Source organism: Heterocephalus glaber, unplaced genomic scaffold (assembly GCF_053883595.1).
Source record: "Heterocephalus glaber isolate CG9 unplaced genomic scaffold, H.glaber_assembly_v1.0 deba00000071, whole genome shotgun sequence".
Taxonomy (NCBI): Eukaryota; Metazoa; Chordata; class Mammalia; order Rodentia; family Bathyergidae; genus Heterocephalus; species Heterocephalus glaber.
The window spans coordinates 4,763,598-4,785,105 of NW_028258137.1; the positions used below are offsets into that span (position 1 = coordinate 4,763,598).

The following is a 21,508-nucleotide window of genomic DNA, read 5'->3' on the forward strand; positions in this document are numbered from 1 at the left end:
AGTGATAAGCCGCTCATTGGAAGAACAACTGTTTACTGTTTTATTCAATTGGTGTTTAATATATCGTCTACCAAGAAGGTGAAGGACTTGACTCCCCTTTAAAAGCCCTAGCTAGTAACAAAGGACAGAAAAAAGCTATAAAGATTCGTGAGACTGTTTGCTCTTAGTAAAGCTATTTCGTACAATGACAGAGGGGCCAATTCGGGTGAGCCAAGAATTGAATTAGTTGACACATTGTAATAAAAGCTTCCCAAGTAAACACCTTAGGACTAGAAGAGATTGTAGTGGAGAACTCTGGCTCTGGGTATGAGTGCTCGTGATTATCCCCTCCTCACCATGTTTTAACCAAGAAGAATGGAGATGAAACCAGGAGTTAGCCTAATGGATAATGGAGAAATGTCCAGGAACAACAGACACCCTTCGCAGGGGAGAAAAAGCGTGTGGGAAGCAGTGGATAGAAAAGATCGAGAGCCTCCTGGCACCCAGGAGAGCAGCCTTCTGTGGGCAGAGTCAGAAAAAAACCCAGTGAAGTGCTTCAGATGAAAGAAAATTATGAACAGGGCATGAACAGGGGAAAAGCCAACTCCTGCTGTAAATGGTGACAGGAAACAGCTGGATTTTAAACAAAGGCAAACAGTGTTATCTACATAGTCTGTGCATCTAACTTAGACTAGAATGTCACTCTCTTATTTCATTCTTATGGTAAATATGTACATTTCCTCAGGCTGCCAGGATAATAATCAAATCTGAGTGGCTTAAAACAATAAAAGTTTATTCTTTCATAGAACCAGAAATCTGAAATCTAGGTGTCAGTAGGGCCATGGGCCCTCTGATAGTGCTAAGGGAAGGGATCTGTCCTTGCCTCTTCCAGTTTCTAGTGGTGCTAAGCATTCCTTAGCTTGTGGTGTCACTCTAATCCCTGCCTCCATCTTCACTTGCCTCTTCTGTGCCTACTGTCCAAATGAGGACATTTGTCCCTGGATGTAGGACCGCTGGGGTAGTCCATCATCTAGGATGATGGCATCTTGAGATCCTTAATTACATCTGCCAAGACTTTTCAATAAGGCAACATTCACAGGGTACATATATTAGGATATGAATATAAATTTGAGAGGCCACTATTCAAAACCCACTACAGAAAACAAAAATTCATATCATAATTTTTCTTGAAAATCTGTGATTTTAAGAAGAAATAGAGCTGACCAGATTATGTGGAATGCTGAGCTACATGCAATTCCCTTACCTGTATATTTCTAAAATGGTACTTTTTTCTAGCCCATTCTCCAAGCAAGAATGGGACTGGACTGTTTCTAGCCCCCTTTTCATACACTTACTCTACTTACTCATTCTATGGGAATGTCACAGACTATTCATCTGTGGAGACAAGGGAAGACATTCCTTGGGCTACTTAGCAAGGATGGAAAAGCAGGCAGCATAACACTATCGTTTCCTAATTGATGGGCCACTGAGTAGACTCTCTGATAAACTGAAACCTGCTTAGAGTGATTGCTGAAAACTCAGTAGTCCTGCAGATGGGTCCAAGGTCTAGATTTAGGGTTTCCTCCAAAATCACCCCCATGTTGCCCTGGGGTCTAAGTTATATTGTTGAGCACAGCTAATTGAAGTCTGAATGTGAAAGGTCTGGCCTACCCTGCTAATACACCTGATGTTTCACTTGACAATCACTAATTCTTAATGCCTGTTGTTAATTGGATAGAGTTTGAAGGGGCAGGGGGTGGAGGATAGAACCTCAGAATCTCTAAAGTGTCACTTTTGTTCTTCAGTTTATGCATCCCTAGCCTAGCAAAGGAAGGGCACTAGTGTTCACTGGCTCTCAGCTACAAAAGCTGAAAATGTATTGTCTAGAAGAGACAATCACATTTATAGGTGTGGCCTTGCAAACTAAATTTAGAGAGTGATAACACACATAACTCAAAAGATGAGTTGCATAATAAAAGTTCTGGACTTGACAACAAGAAGTCTACATAAAATCTTAAAAATTTACTCAGCCTTATGTTTACTATAAAACATCAAGTATTCCCTAGAATGAAAGCAGAAAAAATTACCGTTATAATAGTAAAAATCAAGAAATCACCTAAATGCCTATCAATAGAAGATGAATTCTGCCATACTCAGGAGGGAGCAGACAGCCACTAGGAAAAAATAGTCACATTATGTACAAGCAGATGTTACAGAATAATATTTATCATAAGAACTCATTATTGATATAAGAAAGAAACCATCCATGTCCATATGTTTCTATAAATGAAATGCTAGAAGAAAAGGTCACAAAGATTCACACTGAGCTGATAGCAGTGGAAGGGCAGACAGCTTGAAGAGGTCAGCAAGGATGATGCTGGAGACATATGATAGGAAACAAGGCAGTTTCACATTTGGGGAGTGGTTTCTATTTCTGATTAGAATGTATTCTCTTACTACCTGAAAAATTTAATATCTATTAGTTATTTTAGTTTTAAAAAGAGCAAGAAGCAATCACTCAGTCATTTTGGAGGTTGTACAGGAACAGTTAAAACCTGGGTATAGTGGCACACCTGGAATCCCAGCTCTCTGGGAAGGTGAGGTAGGGGGATCACAAGTCTGAGCCCAGCCTGGACAACTTAGTGAGACCCTATTTTGCTATTCAAATATTTTAAAAATTTTTAAATATTTAAAAATATTTTAAAAGCTGGGGATGTGGCTCGGTGTGAAGGCCCTAATTTCAATTCTCAGTACTGCAATAAACAAGTTAATTAATTAATTAATTTAATAACCCAATGTATATGTCTAGATATTTATATGCATATATTTGTGTATATGGAATTATATATATATATATATATATATGCTTAATTTATTGACAACCACCTACTTCTCTTTTACAGATTACACTGAACAAATAGTGATTCTTTTTCAGAACTCATTTTTTTTCATTAAGTTTTTGGTACATTTTAGATATACAGTACAGTTACATTCACCATTGTGATCTTGTACCTGTACATGATGCATCTTGGTTCTTATTTTTTCCCTCTTCCCCTGCCCTCCCTTTACCACCTCCACCCTTCCCTATTTACAAAAACTTTGCTTCCATTTTTTCCTTCTCTCATAATTTTTCTTTTCCCTTCTTTCCTTTCCCCTACCCCTCCCACTTCCCCTTCCCCTTTGTCCCTTTTCTTCCTATTTCACGTTGTCAGTTACACATTTTGATCCTTATTTACACTTTTAGTTTTTCACACCAGAGAAACTATTCAGTATTTACATGTGTGTCCTATTTGTTTCACTTACGAGTATGGCCTCAGTGTGAATCGTTTAGCTATAAGTGTTTTTAGTTTCTTGTTCTTCATTAGAATTCATTCTTGTTTGTTTCCAAACAAGTCCAAGTTACATTTAATAAAAGAGCAATCCTTATTCCTTCCATAGGACTCTCCAAGGCTTACCCTGGATGCCAACTGAAGTGCGTCAGCTCTGTGCTCTGGGAGGTCTGCTTTGTGAGAAGAGTAGATAGAGAAAGCTCTGGTCATAACTTGAGATTGAAAGCAAAGCTGTGGAACGTGGTAGAATCAGTAAGGGTTTGGGAGTCAGACTGACCTAATTTAAGAATATGACTCTGTCAATTTCTAATTAAATGGACCAGCAGAATAATTTGATCTCCCCTGTAAAATGAGGGATAAAAATAAACACTTCAGAGAATTAGCATGTGGATTCAAGGAGGTTGCACATAGCAGACATCCAGCTAGACTGGCCCAGCCAGAAGCACTGAGTGAACCCTGACCCTTTTATCCACTGCCCCAGAGGCAGAGGGAGTCTGTTCTGTTCTTTTGTGGTGAAAGGCTCTGTGCTTAAGTTGACAGAAGGTGGCAGAGAGTAGCAGGGATGATTTCCCTACTGACATTGTGGTATGAATTCTGTTACCAGAAGTTTGCAAGAGCAAGGTAGTCACATACTGCCTTCCCCACATCTTTCTCATTTCAAGGTTTTTGTGTTACTGCAATTTCCCCACAACCCAATAAGCTTGATTCTTCAGTCCATTGAAGTATGTTTTCTTTCCCTTTTGGAACAAGGCCAATGACATGAAATAAGCCTCTAGAATCACCTTAAAGAAAGGTACCACCCTTTGATTCCTATTGGCATTTGGCTGCTGTAAAATTATGATTGTTCTCTTCTTTCTGTCATCAACTTCACTGACCTCTTCAACAGCTAGCCAAACTTTTCTTAGTCCTCAAGGTCTCTGAATACTGGGGTAGTATTCACAATTCCCTTGGGTGAGTCAGATGCTAAAATTAAGACAGCCACTCCTCTCTCATTAAGCCCAGTCCATGCCCCACCCTCTCATCTCAGTTTGTTCATTTACTGCCAGTTCTTGCCAGCACCTCTTTTGCCATAGCTAGCTTCCTACACACCCAACAGACCATGGTGAAGAGCCATGATGTGGAAATAAATGTTCGAGTGCCAGACTGACTTTACTACACTCATACCAGCAGAAATTAGAAGCTAACAGGCTGGATGAACATTGGCCAGGCTTACTGTGAGCATTAAATTGCATGATGTATGTCAAGTGCCCAAGAGGGAGCCTGGAGTTTAGTGGCAGTGGTGGTTGTACTGATGACAATTATTTTCCTCCCCTTCTTCATCTTCTTTCTCTTGTCCTCTTTTTCCTCCTCTCCTTCTTATTCGTCTTTCTACTTCATCTCATCATTTTCCTCTTTCTACTTCCTCTTCATTTGCTCCAGCTCCTTCTTCTGATTACTATGATAACATTAAGAGCAACCACAATTATTTCTGGAGCTCCTACAGTCAGGCTCTAAGCTGAGGGTTCACCCACAGCACTGCATTTAATCCTCAAAATTCCCTGGCAAGGTAGACAGTATTGAACACCCCACTGCAGCAAAGGCCATAATTAATAGCTAAGACACTGGGTTGTTGAGTTCAGACACTGAATTTGAATCACCATTTGACAGATTAACTGTTGAGCTTTGAGCAAATCATTTCTTCTCTGTATGTCTCATCCATAAAACAATAAAATAAATACAGTTGTCAACATGTTGGGCTATTGAGAGGTTTCAAGAACAGGGCTTAGAGCCTGGCACACAATAATGTTCTACTTGTCTTCCTCTTCCCCTGTTAATGTTCTCCTCTCTCCCCATTGTTTTTGACTGGTCCTAATTCTATACAAAAACACTGTCCAAAAGAATAATACAATCTTGAAACTTTATGTGGATGTTATACACCATGGGTTCCCAACCACTGGGCCACAGACTAGTAAGGCTCCATTGCTACTAGGAACGGGCTACATAGCAGGAAGTGAGCAGGGGGCAAACAAGCGAAGCTTTGACTATATTTGTAACTGCTCTCTGCAGGTCACATTATTGCCTGAGCTCTGCTTCCTGTCTGATCAGGAAATTGGAGCCAATCCTACTCTGGCTCATAGGAGCCAACCCTACTCTGAAGTGTGCACATGAAGGATCTAGGTTATGTGTTCTTTATGAGAACACAAAGCTTGCTGATAGGAGGTGAAGCTTAGGTGGTGATGCTAGTGCTGGGGAGTGGCTGCAAATACAAATTAATATTAGCAGAGAGGTTTGACTGCACAAGGCACATAATAAGTCAATTGCTTACAAATTCATATCAAAATTCTATCAGTGAGTCACAAGTGACAATTAAGCTGCATCTGGTGGCAAGCTTTCAATTAGAATTCAACACGTATTTTAGTTTGTGCATGGCCCATCCATCAGTTTATTTACCTAATTCTACATTATGGTGTATTGTATAATTATTTCATTATATATTATAATGTAATAATAATATAAATAAAATGTACAATAAATGCAATACATTTGAATCATCCTCAAGTCATCTCCCCATCCCTGGACCATGAAAAGATTATTTTCCCTGAAATCATTGCCCCGGTGCCAAAAAGGTTGGAGACTGCTGCTGTACACACATGGTAAATGTTCTAGTGGCACATTTAAAAAAGTGCAAAGAAATAGGTAAAAATATTATTATTTAACCCAATATATCTGAAATATTATTATGTCAGCATATCGAGATAATTACAGGAAATTATTAATGAAATATGCTCTATTCTTTTTTTAATGCTGAGTATTAGTAATCAGGTGGGGGCTTTATCCTTGCAGCACATTTCAGCAGCTCAGTACGCACATGTGAATGGTGGCACAGTGCTGAGGGAGACACAAAGAGGATGGAGATAGACAGGTGAGGGTAAGTTCCACCCTATATTGTGCAGGAGTGAAATAATCAGGTTTCATACCACATCTGTCCACCTCCAAAGCCTACTATGATCTTGTAATAGCGGCTCAATTGCCTAGTTTCATTTCTTCTATGTCTCCATGCAGAATGATCGTCATATGTGAAGAGGGGCTGGAAACCCACCTCTAGTTTCTTTGAATATGTCAGGTTGTAACACATCTCTCTAACCTGCTATGATGTCAATAGGCATATTACCTTTTGTGTAGATCTCTCTCTCTCTCTCTCTCTCTCTCTCTCTCTCTCTCTCTCTCTCTCTCTCTCTCTCCCCTCCTCCCTCCCTCCTTCCCTCCCTGGAAAGAACTAGATACAGTAAGGGACACAGATATATCATAACCTCACCTTCCTCTCCCTTCCTGTCCAGAGATGACCCCTTTCCAGAAGCTAGTGTGTCCTTTCTCCTTAAGACCACATTCAGTGTCGGGGATTTAGCTCCAGTGGTTCCGGTGCCTGCTGCACAAGTGCAAGGTCCCAAGTTCAATCCCCAGTACCCAAAAAAAAAGACCACATTCATATCAGTCTTTGCAAGTCTGGGGTGTCCTCAGGGAGTACAATGACTAATCAGTGCTGGTCCCTGGGGACAGCACGCCACTTGGTTATTCACTAAAGTAAAGGACACATAAGCCTCAGTAATCTCTTCAAATCACTTTGAATTGCTTGGCTCAAATCCACACATCTCTATCCCACCCTCAGGCTCTCGAATCTTTGGGCCATTCTGAAAAGCACAAAACTGAACTGGCCTTCAGAAAAGCAGCCCTGGATCTGCTTCAGTCTCCATTCCTCCCTTAAAGGAGGCTGCTGGGACATTGGTCATCTTCAAGGTGAGAGGTTCCAGACCCCCGTGCTAATGATTTCCAGGAGCAGGTTGAAGTTCAAACTGGCACTTCTTCTCAGAAAACACACAATATTTTGAGTTTTGCCATGGAGATAAATTTATTCAGTGTAGAAACAAACTATTTTTGGTGTTCTGGTCATACTTTCTCTCTCATTACCACTGTGACTAATGCCAACTAGGTGGGCATCCAGGACAGTACAGTGTGCATCCCTTGGGTAAAAAATTTAATTAACTTCTACCACATCAGAACTGGGGGTCCTGGCATTCCAGAACTATGTACTCTAAATATCTGAGCTAACTACCTATGTTAAAAAGAGATGAAAATTTTACAGCACAGCAAATAATTCTAGTTTCCTCTATCAAGTGGTGGTGAGAGTAGATGACAGTATTTGTCTTTGAATGCTCTTATTGATGTGATAAGAAGTTACAACTCTATTTTAAGTTCTCTAGAGTTATATGTGTGTCAATCCCCACATAGTGGTACGTAATCCTCAAGACTACCCTCCAATGCAGACATTGTATATACCTGTAAAATTCTCAAGTCTGAGAAATAGAGATCTTACAATTGCCTACTGACATGAGATATGAAAACCTTTGAAGACTCACAAGAATATACAAACGAAGAACTTTTTGATAAGGCAGGAGGAGAGTGACTCAGTTCCATCACTGCCTTGGATTCACTGCTTGTTTCATTTTCTGAAATGAATGGACCAGTTCCATTCCACCTTGACACCATCACTAAAATAGCAGCTAACAATGATTGTGCTGGGTATTATGCACAGTGCCTGCAGATTACCAACTTTAATCCTCACAATAACTATTATATAAGATGAGTATTTCTGCTATGGGGAAAAGGAAATCAACAGAGAGTGAGGAAAGACTATTGATCCAACATTGCAGAGGTAATAACTGGCATAACTAGGATTTAAACCCCGGCCTGTCTGATTCTAGAGCTTGGGTTCATAACCACTGTGCCATAGTATACTGTGCAGCTGTACAAAGGCAAATGTAACATTACAGGTGTGAAAAGCACATGCAGTGTCATTAACTGTGTATTTCTTAGTTCAATGATTAGCTCAAGTGTTCAGGATAAATAACTGGGGGATCCCAAGATCTCCAGCTAAGATATGGTAGAAAAGTCGCCCAGGGACTCAGATTGCACCATGCTGTGCACACACCCACCTGACATTGGTCTCGGTGACAGTATGAAGGGAATATGTCAGGGAAACTCTGTCTCGACCACTTGGCGGGCTACTCAGGGTACACATTCCTTTCCAGAAGGTAAGTAACTGTCTCATGTTTCTCCAGTGTGTTCCTGTGTCCAGTTTGCATGCAGGAAGAATAGTATACAAAGATTTTTCTGGACACTTGTCATTTCGTCACTAACTTCTCCACACTGAATTCCTATGAAGGGTGTTATTATAATAATGCTAAAATGATAAAGCCTAAATGGGATAGAATTCAAATGGAGCCTCAATTTTTCAGAAGTCTTTACATCATTATTTCTCCACAACTCACTTTTTCCAATTGGAGTAGTAACCACTGCAAAAGATAAAGTGAGCAGATTTAGGACACCATCCTGTGGAAGTTACAATTGCACTTGACTGCAAAAAGGGAACAAAAGTGAACTCAATCAACATGGTGAGCCACATGGCATACTGTTCTGATTTAGGAAATCACTCAACCAGCCTTGGGCATGACTTGGGTCCCACACTGTAGCTCAAGAAAATAGACTTGGCTTCTGCTGCCCTGGAACAAATCTCAGCCTGCTGTGGATCCAAATCAAGAGTACTGTGTATTTTCATCTGCACAACCTTTATGAGATCTATCTATGGTTTGGTTCAGGTCCAGGCACAATCTTGAATTAAAGGTTGAGATTGATGATTCAGAGCTTAGCTAGCAATGCAGGCGAGAAAATGGAGCTGTGAACCGGGAGGAAAATGTGTGTATGGATGAAAGGGAGAAATGGCAGAGCCAGATGCTCAGACCCACATCCCACCTCCTCTGCCCCAGGAGCTCCCATTAAGCTGCAGTGCTATGGGCAGCAGAGGGCACTATTAATACATTATGAAGGAAACAGCACACTTGAAGAAGAAACATGGGCTTACAGTAAGTTTGTCTGTGGCATCAGGGTGGAGAAAGGTCATAGGATTATAGTTATCACATTTATAGTCTGTTGTTCTCAATCTCAAATTTTAACAAGCCTCTAAAGAATGACTACAGAGTGAAACTGACTCTTGCATACAACTTCCAGTTTTTAGGATCTAAAATAGTACACACACACACACACACACACATCCATACTAAATAGAAGGAATACTATAATGCAACTTCATGATGCTAAATTTTTTGCATGCATTATCTTATTTAATCTTCATCTCTGTGAGTAGTTGCTATTACCACATCTACTTTATGCATGAAAAAACTAATACCCAGAGTGGTCAAATAACTTGCCCTAAGTCACCAGTGAAGAAGTGGCAGAACTGAGATCTGAGGTCTGAGCCAACTTCAGAGAGCAACATGCATGCTGCAGCCATAGTGCTCTACTTCATTGTAGACAACTTTTCCATAATGTGAGAGGACATCAACTCCTCAGCCACTAGCAAGAAGAAAGGGTATAGTTAATTCAGGATTGTTACATCAACCTCTCAGAAGCTGTGCAAAGTAAGGATGCTTATACCCAGCTGTACCCTGTCTCCCTCTACCAACCACCACCCCACCTCAGGCTGGCACAAGTCCTGTGGTAGAAAGTGAGTGATTCTGTCAAGAGTTGAGCATCCTCCAGATCCTGAAGATCCTCCCATAGTCCAAGGTTCCTAACTTCAAAGCCAATCTAAAGGTAATGCATCTTTGTTTAGGTTCCAGGTGATCATCACAGAGACCGACACAGGACATATAAAGAGATCCAAGGCAGTTTATTTGGGGGAAACTAACTCACCGAGTGGAAAGAAAAGGGAAAGACTGAGACAAAGGGAGCCCCCTAGCCATAATGGCCAGGTTTTTGGACATAGCTTGTAGAGAAACTTCAATGCTAACTATATCAAGTGTGTCTGGCAAAGTTTGGATCCCATCCCCACCCCATATTAAGTGGTAAGAGAGTTGGGACAGTGAGTGAATTTCGATGAATGACCCACAACCATTCATGAAATGGTAGAAGAGACATTGCCTTAAATACAGAGGCTCTTTCTAATAGGAAGGAAGGCTAAATGGGAAACTCAATCAATTAAGGCCTATGACAGATACTCTTAATGCAGCCCAATTTCTCAGGAAGCCATAATGGATCCTTTGATCCATCACTATCTAGAAGATCTGGCACAGAGTATGGCGTATAGCAAATACAATTGAAGAATATACACATTACTTAACCAATAAACCAATGATTCAGTGATAAGAAAATGTGATCAAGAAAACCAACAAGCCCCATAGAAGGTTGACTTTCTAGAGATATCACCAATAAGGACTTACAATCATAGCACCTGTGTTATGTTTTAGAAGTAAAATGTCCCCCCAAAGTCTCAAGTGTTTGGAGATGGGCCTTGGTAAAAAAAAAAAAAAAAAGGCAGGTCACTGGGGTTGTGGCCTGGAAGGATGTATTCTTTCTTCTGGTTCCTCTTCTCTCTCTGGTTCCTAGCTTTCATAGGATGGAGCAGCTCTCCTCACCCAGACACTACCAACATGCTGTTTCTGCCCAGAGCCAGCCAACTTTGGGTTGAGCCCATTGGAAACTGTGATCCAAATAAGTGGCTCCGTCCTTAAGTTGTGAGTGTCAGGTATTTTGTTCCAGCAATGGGAAAGTAATTAATACAACCTCTAAAATAGTCCACCTTGGAACTTCTGTAATGCTTCATGTCTAGATCCTTCCTGAAGCACAGGTTTGGCTAATATTACTTGTCATGTTTCCATAAGGTATTCTAGGAATACAGAGGCTATTCATCTTGGGACTCTGCATATTCAAAACACATCAGGATCCCATCATTCAATTATTTTTCTAAAGATAACAAACACATGGTATATGTTTCTCTACCCTCCCCACTCCCCAGGTCCAGGACTTGTGGATGGATCATGGCACTCTTCCCATTGAGCCCAAAGCTAATAATGAGGCCTCCTAGGTAAAGCCCACATATTGTTCTTGACTCAGACATTTGACCTCACTACTTCAGTATCACAGTCAAGTAGTGCCCACCTCATTCCTGGCCACCTCCACAGATAGAAAATGCATCCTCACAAAGACAGCACATTCCATCTTTAGATTCTGGTAGAAAAGCTTTCTTAGGGTCATTTCTAGGTGAACAGAGATAGCACACCTCTGCCTGTTACGACTACCTCTTTCCAAATCTTTATGAAAATAAACAATGAACTGCAAGTGGCCCTTGCAGGAAAAAAATGACCAAAATACAAGGGGAATTTTCAATGACAAAGACTGATGGAAAAGCACATTTCTGAAATACATACCATATATCCTACCTTCTAATTCATAGCAACATAAATACTCCTAAAGGAAACAGGAAACATTTTGATCTCTTGCTCAGTGCCCTTATTCCCATGCCACCCAGAAAAGAAATGGAAGTCAACACCCAGGAACATCCATTGGAGATCATCAGAGCTCAGGCCATGGGAGGTGCCTTTTCTCTCCCAGTCCATGATGCCTCCCTATCTCCATTTATTGTAAGATGACAAAATGGACATGTAATTCTGGGATGCCTGCCTACCCAAAGAAAAACCTCATTGATAGCAGCAGGGTCTTTTGTGCTCACATTGTATAAGAAAGAACTGCACAAAGGATCTGAGGAACAAAATTAAGATTTTTTTCAAAAAGGCCTAAAGAAGGGCCTAATCAAAGGCTGCCAGTAGGCCTAAAGAATCATTTGCCCACTGAGCATGAGAAGTGAGCTTGAGCATGTGCACTCACAGAGATCTCATGAGAGGGAAGGAGGGAGAAAGAAGTCAGCCCCTGCAGGCGTGTGCCCAGTCTAAGGGTCAGACATCCCTTGCCCTCCAAGGAAGTGCTAACGTGATTATACTGATAGCATACCTGGAACAAAGAGGCCACTAAGAAAGTGTGTTGAGCAAATGAGTAACAGAATAGCTAAATAAATAACAAGACAAACAAACAGAGGGATAATGGGCACAGGGACAAAGAAGAGCACGTCTCTTGGAATTTTGCTTTTAAAGAGGAGCAGAGTGTAAGTTTCAGAGACAGGGATGAGATCCACAGGAAAGAACAGATGGAGATGAGAAAGATGCATCCCTAAGAGCTTGATACTATGGCTCTCTGGGAACCCAGAGATTCTTATAGCAAGAAGATCCTCAGCAGAGGCAGTAATAAGCAGAGGGGACAACCGTGGAAATTAAATCAATCATTTTACTGTGAGAGCAGCCCAGAGCTCACAGATGGAGAAGGGATATGGGACTGTTTCTCCAGGGCTCCCCTTCCTGTCACTCAGGTATCTGGGGTACAGTTGTTACTTCTGTGAGAAGCCTTCCCCATTTATCTATAGTAGGGGGTTCCTTGCTGGCCTAATATTTTTCTTCACATTTATTTGAATATATACTTATTAAGCTTTGTGCAGTGGCAGTATTGTAGCCAACGAGGTTTATCTGAGGCGCAATTATTGCTAACTGAATATTCACTTATTGTTCATCTCCCTGAGTGGGAGCTCCCGAGGGCAGAGTCCCTATCTGCCTGCTGCTGAATCCTTAGCACCCAAAGGATGCAGGGTTTGTATAAAACACTTCATAAGTGTCGGCTACGTGGAAGCATAAATAATGGAAAGAAAGAAAAACTTACTACAACCAAATATAGCTCATTCTTTCAGAGTGAGGGTGGTTTAATAATAGGAAAGTTCTGATGCATCATATCAATAAGCAAATTTAAGGATAAATTTAAATCAATAAAGTGCAACACCTCATCATAATTAACAGCAAATAATTTTATCATGTTGGAACAAAATATTATGACATGAAAACTAAGTTAAATCAGCTATCATATATTTAATGGTGAAACAGCAATGCTCCTCCTAAATTTAGAAATTAACAATATAATATTCAAAAATTTTTTTAATTTCTGGAAGTTATTATTTACTGAATAAATTCCAGCTAGAAAAGAGTACTAAATGCATACTTAGAAGACAATTAAAATTTTTTAAGAGTGACAAATTAACTGATTTAGCTCAAAACATCAAGCATCAATACAATGAAAAAAAACCACACAAGAAAAGAGACAGATACATTTATTTCTACAAAAATTAAAAATTTTTCCCAACTTATAAAAGAAACAAATTAAGGGGCGGGGATTTAGCTCAGTGGTTCTGGTGTCTGCCTCACAAGCACAAGGTCCCAAGTTCGATCCCCAGTACCAAAAAAAAAAAGTCAGTAAAAGTAACAAATTAGAGGAAATTGTTTGCAAAACCCTCCGAGTATGTGTATATGTGTATGTATGTGTTCATATATATATAATATATATATTATATATATGTATATCAGTTATGTCAATAAAAGTCTAAAAAATTTAAAATAAGGGCCGGGGATTTAGCTCAGTGGTTCTGCCACCTGCTTTGTAAGTGCAAGGTCCTGAGTTCGATCCCTGGTACAAGAAAAAAAAATTAAAATGCCTTAATATCTTAAAATGCCTATGAATTTGTAAAATAATTTTTGAGTCAAATTTTTAAAAACAAAAATAAAACGAATTACAAAAGAAATGCAAATGTCCATGTAAACAAAATTATTCAGTATCTCTATTTTTTAAAAATCACAGATCAAACAATAAAATCACATTTTATTTTAAAACTTTTCTTCTAAATGATCATGATCTAGACTTTGGAGGAGGAGGAGTGAAGTAAAAATTCACATTTACTGGTGGCAGGAGAATTGTTGAAAGCCAAATATTGAAATCCACTCTTTCCCAATTTTCATTCTCTATAGTAGGACTAATTTTTCGGGGTCAAGGATGACCAGGCACCTTCCTCATCTGCAACCCTGCAATGGCTTCCAACTGCTTCTGGAATAAAGTTCTACTCAGAGCACAACCAGGTGGCCCCTGATGATTTGGTCCCTGCTTCTCCCAAACCTCATATCCTCATGTCTGTTCTACACCATCAAGAACCCTACTCTCTGGTCTTAAGTGAAATATAACATTTCATCATAATTAACGCAAATAATTTTATTCTATTGGGAACAAAATAGTATGACATAAAACCTAAGTTAAATCAACTACCATTATATATTTAATGGTAAAATAGCAACATTCCTCTTAAATTTAGAAATTAAATAACTATAATATCCAAAATTATTTTTTTAATTTCTGGGAGTTCAAAATTATTGAATAAGTTCCAGCTAGAACAGAATATTGAATGCTTCCCTAGAATGTATTACATTCTCTCTCACCTCAGCTTTCACATGTGTGAGCCTAGAATACTCCTTCTCTTCTGCTAACTAACATTTATTCTACACAGGTCTTAGCGCAATCTTTAATTCTCAAGGAAACTTTCCTTGTTTTCCCTGATGAGAAATTCTCCTAGTAAAGATTCTGTAATTATCATAAACCTCTCTATCCTGACATGTATTACAGTTTTAATTTTATATAAATTTAGTGGTTATTTAATCAATGTCTCTTTTCTTCAGCTTTGGGCTTTCAGAGAGCAATGGCCAATATCTTCATGTTTGCTTTTATTGTCTATATAACTTGGACCACAGGAGATGATCAATAAATATTTACCAAATAAATATAAATAAATAAATAATGCCAGTTTCCCCAGGTTCTACCAAAATAACAAGGCCTAAAGCCTTTCCCATGCGTAGTTTGTTAGGACAAAGAGGTACAGAGCATGCACATCTCTGGACAGCCCTATTCCTTCCTGAGCAACAGTGAATTTGCCATCCTTCAAAGTGGTGCCATTGGACAATGTTCTCCTGAATTTTATTCTTACCTGCTTACATTCTGAACTCCAAGGTGAAATGATGTGTTTATCCCTCCTAAACTTCCTCTCATTAAATTAATTAATGTCAATCGCTTTAAGATCCTTCTCAATCCTGATTTATCAAATTACATGTTTCCTATCACTCTTAGTTTCATGTCACTCACAATTAGTTTTTGTTTAAATTATTGATGAGTGTTGTATAATTACAATGATGACTGTGAAAGTATTTACTATTTTAGAGCCCTTATAGAAGCACCAGAATTCAGGGAAGTCTATTTATATGCTAACTCCTGTCACCTTCATGACAACATTCTGAGGCATTTTCATCTGAATCATTAGAGAGAGTAAATCTATGGGTCTGATGACCAGTTAATTTCTCTAAGATCTCACAGCTCATAAACGTAAGGATAAGGATTTGAACTAGGCATCTATGCCTGCTGAGTCTCTTTTACATGACTGGCGGTTTTCAAACTTTTTTAACCAATGAAGTCTATTATCTCAGCTAAGTCTTACAGAAAGCTACAAAAGCACTAGAATAAAAATGGATTTTTACCTAACACAGCTTCAGAATCACCGCAGCCCACTAGGCTGATATTCACCAAAGAAGACCTAAGCCAGAGACCTGCATGAACCCCTAGAAATCTCTTTTAGATTCACAATATAATAATAATCACTTGTTCTAAAATATTCTAGAATATTCTGGGACATTTTAGGATGCACTAGAAAAGCCTGTAATCATGGAAGTGTTGGATTCTGTGCTGTCCTATACTATAGTCACTAGACACATGTGCTATTGAACATTAGAAATATAACCAGTGTAACAGAGAAACTAAATTTTTAGTTTTATTTCACTTAGATTAATTTATATTTGAATGTAAATAGCTAGGCATTGCTAGCAACTATTGTACTGGACAACATACTTCTACAGATTATGAGTTGGCTTTATTATATATACCACTCTCTACTCCATACTTCCTTATTAGTTTGAAAAGACATAAGGAATAGAAATGTGGCCTCAGGGATGAGGAAAAGTCTAGCATGGAGTGCTCAACAAAGAACCATGTATTCCCCTCCTTTGCCCAACTTCCCATGAAGTGATGTTGAAACCATGTGGCTAGATCTGGCCAAAAAAATCTGAGTGAAAATAAGGCATGGTTCCTCCAGGCTGAGGCACCTGACTTGGTGTGCTGAGGCACCTAAGATTTAGTGTGCCACAGTATCCCTCTCTCCACTTGGAGACCATGTGTTCCAGCATATATAACAAAAAGATGTGAGAAAGCCCTTCACACAGGAGAGAAATAAGCCTGTATTTACTTTGCCCCCAGAGATTTCAGAGCTAATTTTTACAGCAACACCCTCTTGCATGGGCTGACAAACAAATAATAACAGAGTATTTAGAATTCGTGGCAAAATAAGAGCAATGGGGAACAGTGGAAGCAAGGCTCAGAGGGGTGAGAAACCAGAGATAATAGACCAAGGTGAATCGTAAATAATTTCCACCAATAGTAGCACTTATTTTCACATCTTACCCTGGTGGAGAAAAGAGGCATTTTACAAAAATCAGCCCCCAGGTCCCTAATGGCAGATAATTTGCAATGGTAATCTGTACAGTTTGCTTCTAAAGAACAGTTGTCCACACTAAGCACCAGTTTGCTTCTTTCCTTGGGAAACAGGCTTAATCCAATTATGTTGTATAAGTAGAGATTATAAAACCTGCTTTAGCAGTGATTCCTCAGGCAGCCCTGTACCCTTGGAGCTGTTTCTTGGAAATTGTTTAATGGGACAGATGTGGGCCTTTGGTATTGGGGCTAATATGGACAATAGACATTTATGACCACAGCTTGCCAGACAGGACTTTTTTTTTTTTTGCTAGAGACAATTCATAACTGATAAGTGGATTCTGCTAATCCCCACCAGTTCTCTGTTCTTCTCAATGGCTAGTTGGATACCATTAGCTAAGACCTATGGCATTTTTTGCCAAAAAAAAGCATTTATCTACAGAATGTCTTTTCTCCCAGATGTGTGGATGTGTGGACAATTCAGAAATTTCTCTGTGGGAACTTCTCAAGTCTACCATTTTAGGTGGTCCAGGACACAGTCCTGATGTTCACTGTTATTTTCAAACCTTTCAACTGTATGGCCATGTGAGAGTTCTGGAGCCTTCAGGGTAGCATACTATAGTTAGCACTGAGGAGCATGTTTGGAGCTCACAGCACAGGCATGGATCCCAGCTCTGTTTCCTCCCAGCTCTGTCACTCACTGTAAGTAAGCTGTTTTCTCTGTGTCTTGCCAGAGAGAACATGAGAAAGTGCTGCCTTAATCTCCTCAGATCCCCTTAGTCCATGCATAATGTCCATAGTCCACTTCCACAAACTTTCACTTCATTTTCTTCAGGAGAGTACCTGTGGACTTCAGGAGCCTCTTCACCCAAACAGATCAAGAGAGCCAGAAGTGCCTAGCCAGTGATGGTGAACCTGTGAGAGACCAGTGCCCAAACTGCAAACCAAAACCCACTTACCTGTCACAGAGTGCAAACACCGCAATTAAATCTGAATAGTGAGGTTTTAGTTTAGAGAAAACAACTCACACATTAACATCTTTTGTTTGAAAAGAAAAACAAATAACATGCATGTTGTAGATGCACCACTACTGGTCTAGGAGTTTAACAGTATAGAGAATTTGAGAGCCAGCGTCAGGTGCAGGAGCATCAATGGCCAGCAGCCATAATTTGAGTAGGACAAACTGTGCTGTGCTCCTCCCTTCCAGAGCTCATGCTCAGGAGGAGGCCAGCGCCTGGGCTTCACTCGCAACTGCCCTGTCTTGGCTGTTCCCCTACCTCCTGTTTTCTCACTCCCATGCCAACTTCCTCAGGGAACACTTTGTTTTCTTCATATAATTAACTTTCTATTTTAGTTTTTGACTAACAAAAAAATTTCAAAAGTAGTACAAAGATTCCCATATCCCCACATTCAATTTCCTGTATTACTAACATACTACATTAATACAAACATTCATCATTGCCACAGAATCAATACCAGTAAAAGTTATTAAGGAAAGGTCACACTTTATTCAGATATTCTTAATTTCTAACCTCATGTGCTTTTCTGCTCCAAGATCCCACTGAGGATACTACATGACATTTAGTCATCAAGTCTCCCAAGCTTTCTCTTAGCTGTAACAGTTTCTCTGACTTCCTTAGTTTTGATCATCTTCATAGTTTTGAGGAGTACAGAACAGGTATTTTGCAGACTGCTCCTCATTGGGATTTGTCAGATGTTTTCCTTATGATTAGAGTAGGGTTATGGGATCAGACAAGGAAGACCACAGGGGTAAAATGCCCTCCTCATCATGTCAAGGAAGCTACCTACTCTAAATCTGCTCCCCTCCTCCTATTGTTTTGTAAGGAAATGACATGTGGAGCTCACACTGAAGAGCTGGAGGATTACACAATATTTGGGATTCCTCTGCATGGATGACTTGTCTCTTCTCTACTCAGCCATTTATTTATATCAATATGGATTTAGGTATTTATTTTATACTTTGGGTTATAATCTGACAAACACTGGTGTTTTTATTTATCAAATTATTCCAGCTTTATGATACCTGAAAGAACTAGGACTACAGGTCCCATTTGACCCAGCTATTCCCCTGCTGGGTATCTTCCCCAAAGAATTAAAAGAATCATATCACAGCAATATATGTGCACCCATGTTTATAGCGGCACAGTTTGTAATAGCTAAAGCTTGGAAACAGCCCAACTGCCCATCGACTGGAAACTGGATAAAGAAGATGTGGTTTTTTAATGAAATGGAGTACTACTCAGCCATAAAGAATGAGAAACTAGATAGCTAAATGGATGCATATTGAGGCCACACTCTTAAGTGAAATAAATAGGACACACGTGTAAATACCGAATAGTTTCTCTAGTGTGAGAAACTGAAGGTGTAAATAAGGATTAAAATGAGTAATTGATAATTTGAAATAGGAAAAGGTCCAAGGGTTTGGGGGTGGTGGGAGGGGAAGGGGGGAGGGAAGAAGGGAAAGGAAAAATTATGAGAAAGAAAAAAAATGGAATCAAAGTCTGTGTAAATAGGGAAGGGTGGAGGGGTTGAAGGATGCACAGGTAATGGGAGAGAAAAATAAGAACTAAGATACATCATGTACAGGTACAAACACCCAATGATAAATGTAAATATATTGTATACCTAAAATGTACCAATAAATATATAAATAAAATTAAAAAATTATTCCACCTTTAGCCATTGGGAACTCTTGCACCTGTTCCTATGTCCCTTTAACACATTACTATCATTGTGGGGTGTTCTTTTTCTATTTTTATTTTAATCTTTGGCCCATCCTTATTTTCTAGTACTACAAAATTCCATGAGTTCCTCTTATCTATCCCTGCCCCAGTTCCAGAATCACCCATTTCTTCCAGGAACCTTAGTTGATTTTATTAGAGAATAGTATTAGAAGCCAAAATCTGGCTGCTAGGTGTGTTCATTGCCACTGGAGTGGCAAATCTTCTAGGCATTCTCAGCTGATGCAGCAAGGAAATAAATAAATAAATAAATATATAGATATATAAATGTACGTTAATATATGTAAGTACATATATATATATATACACACACATCCACACATCTTTTTATCTATAGTAAGCTAAGCCCAAATACATCCTGATGTCAACCTCTAATCCAGTACTTCAGAGTCATTCAAGCCATCTCACCTTGCTTGTCTCTAATCTCCAACATCAACAGTGAGAAACACAGCTTCTACCATCCATCCATGTACTTAATGATTCTTTTCCAGTATATATGTATTCAGGTTTCAGAGTTGTAAGCCCATACCCCTGCAAACACAATTCTTTCAGCTAGAGTACAGTACGTGTGTTTTTATCTTGGAGTGTTCACTCTTTTCCAAAGTTAAAGTCAGATCAGCAACTCTTTTCCCTCAAACCCTTCATTGATGTTGTTTTATATGTTCATAACACGTCAGATTGTAACATTCTTCATCCTGTCTCACAATCTACCAACTTACTAAATGACATTTTTCATTTGCATGCACTAAGAGTCATTCTCTTACATTCTTTTTATTAGCATATGTTTCCAATACATAATTATATTCATTTTGAGGAATTGGAACACACACACACACACACACACACACACACACACACACCGCATCTTGATCTTTTTACTCCCCTTTCCCTCTCCCTTCCTCCTCTCTCCCCACTCCCCTAGATCCTCTTCCCATCTCTACAAAGTGTACCTCTCTGTTTCCTACTATCTATCCTTTATTTTACTCTTTAAATTATTTATATTTGGGATATGCAAAAAACTATGTAATATTTAACTTTCTGTATTTATTTCACTTAGCAATATGATCTCAAGATGCATCCATTTTTTAAAAAATGGCTCAACTTTATCCTTCTTTATGGCTGAGAAGTACCCATTTTCTTTATTCTTTCAACTGTTGATGAATATGTTGTTTCAACATATAGGCTACCTTCATAATTTAGCTATTGTGAAATGTACTGCTATAAACATGGGTATCCATATATCATGTAATACGATGATATTCTGTGTGCTGAAAATTTATTCACCATTACCATATGTAGATTACATTCATGAGTTTACAATATCTCTTATGCTTGACTCACACAACTCTCTGGCAATTTCTGTCCCCTTACTCAACTCCCTGGCAATTGCTGATTTGTTATTGTCTTTGCAGTTTTGTCTTTTTCAGAAAGCCATATAAATGGAATCCTATAATACAGTAGTACCTCAGTTCATGAACTCAATTCTCTCCATGATTCTGGTCACAAAGTGAACTGGACAAAAACCAAATTAAATTTTTCCAAAAGGTCAATACTGAACTTAACCACTGAATTTGATTCAGATCTTGCGCAACTCGGTTTGCAACCAGAATCTTGAAAAGAATCAAGTTCATGAACTGAGGTACCACTGTATTTATCTTTCAGATGGCTTCTTTCACTTGGCAATATTAATTTAAGATCTATCCATATCTTTGCATGATTCAATAACTCACTCTCTTTTCTTTATAAATAATGTTCCATTGCACATATGTACTAAGGTTGGCTTATCCAAAATAATATCCAAGAATATCAAGAGTATCTTGATTGGTTCTAGTTTTTTGCAATTATGAACAAAGTCACTAAAAACATTCACAGATTTTTGTGTTGGCAGTTTTTAGGATCAGTTGAGCAAAGACCTAAAAGTGTGGTTACTGCATGGTATGAATATGTCTGTGTTTAGCATTGTGAGAAACTGCCAAACTGTCTTCCAAAGTGATTATGCCATTTTACATTCCCATTAACAAGAATAGTTCGTTTTCTTCTGCATCTTCACCAGCATTGGTATTATCAGATATAATATTTTTAATTGTAGTCATGGTAATAGGCATGTAATGATATTTTACCCTGGTGCTAATTTACATTTCCCTAATGACAAATGATGCTGAGCTTTTTTCACAT

General features: G+C 39.0%; 1 protein-coding gene and 1 pseudogene across 1 annotated transcript in view; one reads left to right on the forward strand and one right to left on the reverse strand.

Moving 5' to 3' along the window:
* The window catches only part of Cdh13 (cadherin 13), a 1,170,900-nt gene that overhangs the window by 1,088,350 nt on the left and 61,042 nt on the right, over positions 1-21,508 (reverse strand). The gene's annotated exons all lie outside the window — the stretch shown is intronic.
* Positions 12,655-12,732, forward strand: LOC147830584 (U4 spliceosomal RNA; annotated as a pseudogene).